The sequence below is a fragment of the Phascolarctos cinereus genome, unplaced genomic scaffold (genome assembly GCF_003287225.1).
Source record: "Phascolarctos cinereus isolate Bilbo 61053 unplaced genomic scaffold, phaCin_HiC Scaffold_2;HRSCAF=192, whole genome shotgun sequence".
Classification (NCBI taxonomy): domain Eukaryota; kingdom Metazoa; phylum Chordata; class Mammalia; order Diprotodontia; family Phascolarctidae; genus Phascolarctos; species Phascolarctos cinereus.
In genome coordinates, this window is record NW_027555625.1 from 71,524,812 (window position 1) to 71,535,596 (window position 10,785).

Genomic DNA, 10,785 nt, shown 5'->3' on the forward strand with positions numbered 1-10,785 from the left:
CTCACATGTAAATAGGGGGTCTGCTACAGGGCAGATGGAAAAACCAAGTGGTCCTTAGTGCAAAGCAACAAAGCAGGTGGAGTGACAGCTTTACAGGTAAAGCCATGTCCATTTCTAAGATTGAACCATTTGAAATTGTCAAGGATATTGGGGGTAATTTTTTTAACCCTCTGGATCTTCTATATTTGTGACTGTCAAGGAGACACAGGTGGAGAGCTTTCAGAGGAGATTGCCAAGTGAGTCTCTACAAAATTTTCTCCTTTGCACAATTACAGTGAAGGCCAGGCTGAAATCAGGGCTCATTGCCTACCCCAGACTCTTCTGTCCTGGGCTGCCTCCACCAGGATTGGAGGAAAGATGCTATTGGTGGTTTGGCCTGTCTGGTGCATCCTTCCTCTTTCTCCCCAAATATGCAGCTGTGCTTCTTTGCATACCTGTCAATGTCCATTGGTCAACGGGATGTCCTCAATCCCACCCACCAATACTCCAGAGAATTATGAAATTTCAGGGCTCAGCACAATTTCCGAGATTATGTAGTCCAATAATTGGAATCTCTTCTAAGAATTCTGGAAAAGGATTTATGAGAAGCATACTACTAATATATGCAACTTATTTTACTAAGAAATTTATTCCTCTATCAAGCTGAAATTATGCTTTCTACATCTCTTATCCAGTAGTCCTACTGTGCCTGTTGAGGGGAATGCTGGTAAATGTTTAACAATTTGCTCTCTAAAAAGACTTAAAATAAAAAATACACAGGACACACTTTAAATTTAAATCTGCATCAGTAGCATTTCCTCTATCACTTTTTTTTTAAATGAGCACTTTTATTTATTTGTTTCACAAATAAACTGTTGTTTCCTTTGGGCTAATCAAATAGACCAAGTCCCCTATCTTCATCAGACTCCTCACATTCTTCCTTGACTTCCACCTTGGCTAAAGCAGCTGAAGCAGGGACAGCACTAACTGGAGCAACGACCTTAGGAGCCGCCACTGCAAATGCCAAAGAGTCAACCAGGAAGGCATTCATGTTTTCAGTAACTTGGAAGGTGTACTCAGTCTCCACAGTTACAGACAAGACCCACTTGTACCCATTGTTGATCGAGTGGGGTACTGATGCAACAGTTGGGTAGCCAGTCTGCAGACAGAAGCTGGCAATGTTAAGGATACCCTTTAAGAACGGAAGATGCAAAGTCTCCTCTGTGATGTCCAGTAGTTCAGGGTTGTAGGTGCTGCCATTATTAAACACCTGCTAAATAATCAGCCCAAAGAAGAAAGGAGAAATGTTCAGCATGTTCAACAAGGTGGCCTCCCTGGTGCCCACTTTGTCTCTAGTCTTAATCAGTCGTACATCACTCAAGATTTCAATGGTGCCCTTGGAAATCTTGGCAGTGATACCCGGAGCCTAGAAGAAGGAAGTCTTCTCAGGACCAAACAGTGTTCTGGGCTGGCATGGCAATGGCCCCAGCATGGGCAGCAGCTGTCATTTTATTGGCCAGAAGCATATCCCTAATCTCAGTTAGATCTTCCTTGGTGAACAAAAAGCCCACATTCCCCCAAATATGAGGCAAAGATTTTTCCAGGGCAGGGTTGTTCTCCAGATTCCCACAAATGGCTTTGTGCATCATGGTGTTTTTTCTGATCAATACTACAGCTTTTCGACAGAGGGATATCCAGATCTGCTGCATCTGCTTGGAGCCCACATTATTTGCTCCCACAATGAAGCATTTTGGATAATCATCCAAAAGTTGGATGATCTTGAGGAAATAATTGGATATCCAGGTAGCCCTGTCTTTCCTGGGCATCTCAAAGGTGCTTCAGGGATTGCCATGCAGGATTTAAAGATGATGCCACTTGAATGAGGACACCTGGGGAGTCCTCCATCACTTTCCTTAATCTAGACAATCAACAAAACAATAAATCATGCTCCAGTTTTGGAGTGTTTACTAATTTCCAAGACCTAAATTGCTCACACTAAAATTTTTTAAATTGGCTTTTTGAGCTGATTAGAGCTGGCTGTAGCAGACCTGTAGGCCTAAAAGAACATAACTAATTGCTCTTCCACATGACAACTCTTTAAATAGTTGAAGACAGTGATCCCACTCTACCATTTCACACCCACAAGGTATCTCTTCTAAACATCTAGGTTTTGATGCCTGTTATCAAAGAATATAATCAAATAGGCCAAAAAGTTATAGAAATACTTTACTAAATGTTACAGAAATTACTTCCCACAGTAATAGCAAAAGCTTATCATAGGTGCATGCCATTGGATTTGTAAAATGTAATTGAAAAGGGTTTCCTTCCACATGTGGCCTATGAAATGCCTGTGTTCCAAGTGTGGAATCAAAAGGGCAACATCCATATGAATTCATCCAACAGCATGCCAAAGCATGTTAGACAAATGTGTGAGTCATGCAGGCATTTTGACAATTCAGGGTCAGGTCATCAGCACTGTGTAAAGATAGAAATTAATATTTCCTCTGATTTCTACTGTATTGATTTTACCGTGTAATTGATTTTATGCTGCATTGATTTTTTGAATGATTAGCATCTGCCTGAACCCACTCCACTCAAAATGCTTGTCTCTTCCACTTTGAATGGCTTAAAGGAGTGGTTAAAAGGGGATGATATGATAATTCCTGAAACCAGCCCCTGGGACATTTGCTTGCTAAGTAGTTTATCCTGATACCTTTGTTTGTTGTCTGTAAAAAAGAAAATAGTTTAGACTGGAGCCCCTACCCCTAAAAAGTAAATCTTTTGCTACTGTTTCTCCTTGTTGAAATTAGGGGAAGTTTGATCCCTTTTGGTGGAGATCAAATCGGGTGGTTCTGATCTCCTAGCCAAGATTACAAGAGGTAGATGAATCGCATAAAGTAATTAACAATTAAGGAATTTTCAGAGGGTCTCGATTGTCTACACCTGAAGACCAACACACTTTGCCCAGATGTAGCCAACTGTGACGTTCCCCAACCATCTAGAATTCCTCCTTTCCTGACTCTTGATTAAAAAAAATAATAAATAAAAATTAAAAAGAATTCTTCTTCATCATCAGTAGTTGACATGACTGAGGAGGCCAGTATGACCCATTTTATTAACAACCATATGTGCAACTATTAATCTTGTTTAGAAAAATGGGCCTCAGTTTCCCTGGTATTGCATTTTACTCATCACACCACCAGAATTACAGATAGGTTGGCCTTAAGAAGACTGAGCTTATTGACTAATGAAGAGTATGCAAGGGAGCAATAAAAACTGGTCAACTTTTCATTACAGGTTGCAAAATGTTAGCATTTACCAAATACCAAAGAAGACATGACCTGATGGCAAGGAATACACAACAAATCTCACTATCTCTGACAAATCCACAGATGGCAAACAGCAGAACTGCTAATATAGATCTTAAAATAGCTGTGAGAATTGAACAAATTAACTGACCTGAAACCAAAGCATTGTCACAGACAGACCTATTTCTTGCTCACAATTGACTTAATGTAAAACTGGTCCATAAAAATTAAAAAAAAATATTGCAATAGATTTTTCCACACCAAAATACTCACAATCTCTAGGTTAAGTGGAATAAAAAGCTTAAAAAAAAAAGACAGCAAAGTAGAAATCAAAATCACGTAGGAACAGAATGAGATACATATCATCACTATTATCCAGACTGTTAATAGAGTTATCTGAAAGTTGTTTTCAGTGATCTTATATTCCATTTTGAAACATAATTATTTGAGCCACTTATGCAATGGTCTACAGGATATTAAATGTAATAATAACAGTGATAACTATAGCTAACTTTTATATAGCATGTTAAGGTTTGCAAAGCATTTTATGTATTCTCACATTTGACCCTCATGAACAACCCTGAGAGGTAGGAGTTATTATTGTTTCATATTACAGATAAAGAAACTGAGTCACAAAAGGTTAAGTGACTTTCCCAGGGTCACAGAACAAGTATTTGAAGCAGGATTTGAATTCAGGTATTCCTGTGCTGGGACAACCAGCTGTCTATAAAAACTAATGGCAGGAAATGAATATTTTCAAAGACTTTCAATCTAATCTTTATCAAAAAAGATGAGAAAAAGATGAATACAACTAACAATGATAACTAATAATTTGCAGCATAATTTGGTGAATAGTCAATCTTGAAGCCAAGAAGACCTGGGTTCAAGTCCCATACACTTGATATGTGACCCTGGGCAAATCACTCAACTCAGACCTCTAGGAAAAAGTATGAAATTATAAGCCTCAAAAAAGACACTTTCCTGCTCTTGTTTGAGAGAGCTTCCTCAACCAACATTTCCTTATATCAATGAAAGCACTGGTCCCAGCCTCTATCTTCACCTCCAAGTTGCTACTTAGAGCCTTGTTAGTTAATGCTTTCATTTTCAGTTAATAGATCAAGCAGGGATGCATTGACAACCAAATGAGAGCAAGGCTGCACGTGAATGAAACAGATAAATTCCTGGATGTGAAAGGGATGAGGATATGTATGTGAGAAGAATGTGGGAAAACAAAGGAAGAACAATTTTGCCTAGGTCTAATCTTAGAAACTGTCCATTTTCTTGGAAAGGAAGAAAAAGACTTTATGGCCTTTCCTGGACAATATTCAGGTCAGTATTATGGTAGAGCCAAGACTTTCTGTCGAAGAACATTCTCATAATAGTCCCTCCTCTTCCCTCCATCCCCCAACCACATCCCAAGTAATTCTTTTTGGTGTTTCTATTTGTAGAAGAATAACATCTTGTAGAGGTCCCTCCTCATCTCATGAATTGATCCTAGAGTGACTTTGTGATTGGACCTCTCTATTTTTCAAGTTTTCCACTACTAATGACTGTCCAAATGAGTTGGGCTATGTTTTTTATTGTTGTTTGTTTGTTTGTTTGTTTGTTTGTTTTCTGAAAGGCAAAGCTGTTCACACATTTGATAGGGCCAGGGCACCCAAGGCTCAAGCTATGATTCCTCTGGCCGTGGTTTCTGTGGTTTCTTGAACAACTAACATGATTAAAAAAAAAAAAGATCCAGCCAGAAGGAGCTGGACACTACAGACTTTGCCTTGATCTTCGGATGCCTTTTAATGATAAGACAGGGGGCCATATCTGCTGAAAGTAAGTCTTACAGCATCCTTGTTGAATGTCCTTAATATGCTACATCTGCATCAACCTTGTTTTGTTAGCTATTGAATGACTTAAATGTCTCATTTTGTTCTCTATTGAACTAACAGGGAATCAACCTGAGTCAAGTCACCCCGTTGTGGGCTCCTCATGGCCTGAGGCTGGTCCTCTGTCCAAAGCATCTCAGTGGGCTAATGAATGCAGAGTTCACATCACACCTTGCAACTAGGCAAGATTTTGAAGTTTTTCTTTAATTCTCAAGCTGTGAGAAAGGCAATATCCTGCCTGCGATATTGGGCTGAAGGAAAACAGATTTGTGAACTGAAAATATACATTTTTTTTTATCATATACTTCAGTTTAATTTTACACTTCTGCAAATTGTTTTGCTATGTAAATCCCTTCAAATAAGGAACAAACTTTGAGAGAACTCCCCAAGCTTTCCTTTTATTATGTGCTATCTACCCTATGGAAGAATTCTTGGGCATTATTATCTATAATTCTGCAAAAAACCTCAGAGATAGCATGACATGAGGGAGAGCTCTGGACTTGAAATCAGGAAGATTTGGATTTAATTCTCACTTGTTATACTCTTGAGTTGTGTGACTATGGGCATTCTCTGAGTTTCAGAGAAGACTTGTTGCAGAGCTCAATTTGAATAAATTCAACAAGCATTTATTAAGCAATGACAATGGGCCAGACAGTATGTGAGATTCTGGGAATGCAAAGACAAAATGCAAAATAGTCCCTCATGTCGAGTAGTTCATATTCTATTAGGAGAAACAAAACATATATAGGTAAGGTCATAGAAAATATATACAAAGTAAGTACAAATTAATTGTTAGGTTATAGGGCTCTACTGACAGGGATGGAGGCAGAGCAAAGGGAATAATCAGGAAAGGCTTGAGGTAAGAAGTTGTTCTTTATCTGAACCTTGAGGAAAATTAGGGAGTTAAATAAATCTGAGGAGACAGTACATTCTAGTTTGCCTGTGCAAAAGTGAGGAGATGGCCAATAGAATGCTCATATCAGCATGGAGGCTGCTGGTTGTGCATTGGATAGAGCATTGTACCTGAGTTCAAATCTTATGTCAGAGACTTGCTAACTGTATGACTCTTGGCAAGTCACATAACTGTTTGCCTCAATTTCTTCAACTGTAAAATGAGGATTGTAATAGCACATACCACCCTTGTAGGGTGCTATTGTGTTGCTGTGAGGATCAAATGAGATCATATTTGTAAAAGTGCTTAGCACAATGCCCGACACCTAGTAGGTAACTTTATAAATGTCATTCCTTTCCTAATATGTTTATGTGCAGAATATATCTGCATTGGTGCAAAGAATTCCCACAAATAGGAAGGAATCATAGATCCCTGATGTACTGAAATGTAGCAGAAACAGAAGGCCTTCACTGACAAGTCTTCATATGTATAATTTGCTTTATCAGGTGCTTTGTTACTACACAAAGTCAGACCACAGTAGTTTTCAACTGATGCTCCAAAATATTCTTGGATAATTCAGTTTGTCAGTTTATTAATAAGTGTTTGTTAATAAGTTGATGACAACGTGCAGAGAGGTATTTAGTAGAGTGTCAGCAAGGCTCTCTATGTAGCTTTGTTCCATTCAAGTTATTTCTTTAACCCTATAAATGACTCGGATGAAGTCATAATTTGTGGATGGTATGTTTGCAGATGAAAAAAGTAGCTAATATCTTAGATGACAGACAAAGATTCCAAAGGGGACTTTTCTAGGTTGAAGCTAAAAAAAGGTATAATTAGGATAAGTGCAAATTTCTAAGCCTGAATTGAACAAGACTAACTGCAAAAGTAGAAGATTAAAAAGATATGACTAGTCACCTGTTTATGTGAAAAAAAAATCTGGGATTTTTGGTGGACTACTGGCATGATGCCAGTTTAAAAAGTTAATCTGATTTTAGGTTACGTGACTATATAGTATCTAGAGCATGGAAGGGAATATTTACCCTGTTTTCAGTGTTGGCTTGGTTTCATTGGGAGTCTATCTTCTATTTCTGAGCACCATATGTTATTAAGGACAGCAAGCTGGAATGTGTCCAAAGAGAAACAATGATAGCAAAGATTATTTAAAACAAGAAATGCGAAGATTAGTCAAAGAAAATTGGATTGTCTCCAAGTGTGGGCAAGTCAGTACCATGGCTGCCAAAAGGTTCTGACCAATGTGAGGCTCCACTAGCCTGCAGGCACCCAGGCTGCGTGTGTCTGTCCCAAGACCCCTGGAGTGCACCCTCAGAAAAAAAAAAAAAGATTTGTTTCAGTGAAGCAATCCAGCTCAGACACCTCTCCAATAAGCTAAAGATTCCCCTTAAGTGAGTCTTCTCAAACTTCTTCCACGGGAACTCAGCTTTTATTAAAATAGTATGTTTGTCAGACCTTATTTACATGTTTACTCATCTCTAATCAGTGGAATAAGGCTATAAGTGCCTGTACAGAGCATGGCAGACCGCCTGTGCCAACTCGGGCTGGCAGATATATGATTCTGTTCTGGATGCTTTACATTGGAAGAATGTTTGTTTGAAGGCAATTTTGAGAATGAAGCACTTGAAGGAGGATAAAGCCTTTGAGACTTCATCTTACTTGGGCACAGTGCTAGAGTATATGCACTTTATTACAAGGATGGACTTCTCTGTATAGGGTCAGATGACTTGTCTGCAAAAATCTGGCATGTGAGTCCAGAACAGTGTGTATATATATATGTGTATATATATATCTATATAGATATATATATCTATATATATCTCTATATATATAGATATATATATAGAGATATATATAGAGATATATATATATATCTATATAGATATATATATATAGATATATATGTGTGTATATCTATATATATAGATATATAGATATACATACATATATATCTATATATATATCTATATATATATATATATCTATATATATCTATATCTATATCTATATATCTATATATGTATATATATATATATAGATATATAGATATACATACATATATCTATATATATATCTATATATATATATCTATATATATATATCTATATCTATATATATAGATATATATATATCCAGATCCAGACTTTTGCTGGTGTGAAGTTTGCAAAGGAATCTTAAGGTGTCCCCTGAACTTGTCTTTCTGAGTTGCCATGTTTTTGTTTTTAGAATCACTGGAACTGGAGTATGTAGGAGGCCTTGAACTTATCAAGGAAGAAGAGTCCCCTGAGCTGACATAATTTGTCAGTTGTGTCCCAAGTTGTACTCCTTGTGTGTCCCTGGGAGTCAAGGCAGGTGTCAGTAAATCAGAACTAGACTGGAAAACTACTTGTGCAGCTGGGACCCTTGCAGATAAGCAGACCATCAAATCCTTATAGTCTAGCAGTTCTCAAGGGAAAAGAATGCTGCTTTTTCCATCTTAATTATTCATGATTTTTCCTCCCCTGCCACTCTTATTTAGATGATTTCTGTTTCTCCTCTTCTCTTTGTCACAATTTCATAAATATATAAGCTTCTGTTTGGATTGTGAAGTCTTTGTGTTTGTGTAGGGTTCCGCACAAATGTTCATTTCTCTTCTAATAAATCTAGTTGCAAATGTCTCATGGACTTGTGATATTATTTTTGGCTAACAAGTTTGATGAAGAGGAACTTATAACAGGATACTTCAATAACACATTTGTCTGTTGGGAATGGAGCTCAAAACTTGGAATGTAGCACGTCAGAGGAGACCCAGGTGCAGTGTTCGATGTGAACTACAATGATGAGCTTCATCTCTTGTTGAATGATTCTTTGGACATCACTGTGAAAGTATGTGCCTTACCAGGTGATGTGCCTAAAGACACTCATTGGATATAGCGAGTGGGTAACCAAGCTAGTTTTACATAAGTTCAAGGTCAAGTCTCTCTTGCACAGCCCAGGAAATCACATTCTCTTCAGTGCTGACAAGTATGACATCAAGATTTGGTCATTTGGAAGAGAAATCAATTGCAAATGCATAAAAACATTGTCTGTAGCTGAGGATTGAAGTATCTGTTTGTAGCCAAGATTTCATTTTGATTGCAAATACATTGAATGTAGTCAGCCCTAGGACTTTTATCAGTGGGACTTGTTATTCTCAGAGTTATCAAGTCTCCAAGTCAGCAAATTTGGCATTAGTTAGCTTTGGAGACATCTTTGCCCTGCTATTTGACAATTTCTACTTACACATCACGGACTTAAAGATGGTGATATGGGTTTGGTTTTTGCCACCAGTATGCCTGACCACAGTATTCACTTGATGTTATAGAAGGGACATAGCTTAAGATATGGACAGCGAGTTTAAAAAAAAATGACTTTGGGTACTGAGGCTGCTGGTTCCGATGTAGCCTCTGTGAAAGTCAATTTTGCATGAACTAAAGTTCATACCTAATTGTATTATCATGCAGTGCATGATTTATTTTCACAGGAGAGCAGCAATGGGGGATGGGGAACAGAAGGCTAGAGGAGAGGGATTATTCTATTGACATAAAGCAACACAGCATGCTAACAGTCCACACCATTGAAACTCATTTGTATTTAGTGATTCTTGTCATTACAAAAAAAATTGGGCCTAAAATAAAATGAGATTTTTAGCCTGAAGAAGAGAAGGCTTAGGTGTGATACAACAATTGTGTTCTGGTAATTTAAAAGATGTCATATAGAAGGGGGGCTAGGTTTATCAAACTTGGCCTCAAAGAGTAAAAGTAGAACCAAGGAACTGAATTTAATTATAAAAAGAGCAGATTTTGTTTCAGTAAAAGAGAAAATGGAAACAACATCAACAAATTTGTATAAGTTAAATTTGACCAAAAGTAGAAATGGCTGCCCCATATGAATACTGAGTTCAAATTCTTGAATTATGTTCACTCCGAAGCTTAATATGTACTGGTCAGGTTTGTTATTGCAGGAATTTATATTTCAGGTGGGGTGTTGGACTAGATGACTTCTGAATTCCTTTTCAAATAAAAGATTTATTGATTCTGCCATGTGGGTGCTTAACGCTAAGGATACAAATAACTTTTTTTTTTTAAATCACATTGACTGTCCTCAAGGAGTTTATGATACAATAATCTACTAAACAGTTGGCCATCTCTCTATTTAAGCATTCTGTGAGTTCTATCAATTCTTTCTTTGATTTCCCCCCCACATCCATCCCTTCTTCTCTATTTCCACTGTTGCCACAACATTCTAGGTGTTGATCATCTAAAATCTGTATTATGGAAATAGTCTTCCAGCTGTTAACCCTGAATTCAGTCTGTCCAGTTTATTTTATCCCCTCTGTCACTGCTGTCTTAATTGCTTTGATCATGCAAATCCCTTTTCTCAGCAACCTCTTACAACTCCATAGATTGGAGACAGGTGAAAGTTCAAATTCCTTAGTCTAGATACTATATGTGAGAAGTGGAAATTTGAAAAGAAAGTCATATAAGAGCTGTTTGATAATTTGTATTTCTTTGTAATTGTTATCTTTATATTTATTCTATAAAAGGTATTTGTTGATCAACTCTTACAATCTAAACTCCTTGTGAGTAGGGATTGTTGCATACTTGGTACCTATATCCCTAAAGCCTAGCACAGGGCACAGGTCATAAATATTTGTTGATTTATTGGACCTCAATGGATGAGAAGTCTCTGAGCAATT

The 10,785-nt window shown here is 37.5% G+C and overlaps 3 pseudogenes; 2 read left to right on the forward strand and 1 right to left on the reverse strand.

Annotated features, from left to right (window-relative positions):
* Positions 1 to 868: 868 nt before the first annotated feature.
* On the reverse strand, positions 869 to 1,806 carry LOC110192166 (putative ribosomal protein uL10-like pseudogene; annotated as a pseudogene).
* Positions 1,807 to 5,806: 4,000 nt separating this feature from the next.
* LOC110192143 (F-box/WD repeat-containing protein 2 pseudogene) lies at positions 5,807 to 8,628 on the forward strand (annotated as a pseudogene).
* A 92-nt stretch (positions 8,629 to 8,720) lies between these two features.
* LOC144454069 (F-box/WD repeat-containing protein 2 pseudogene) lies at positions 8,721 to 9,403 on the forward strand (annotated as a pseudogene).
* Positions 9,404 to 10,785: the final 1,382 nt, after the last annotated feature.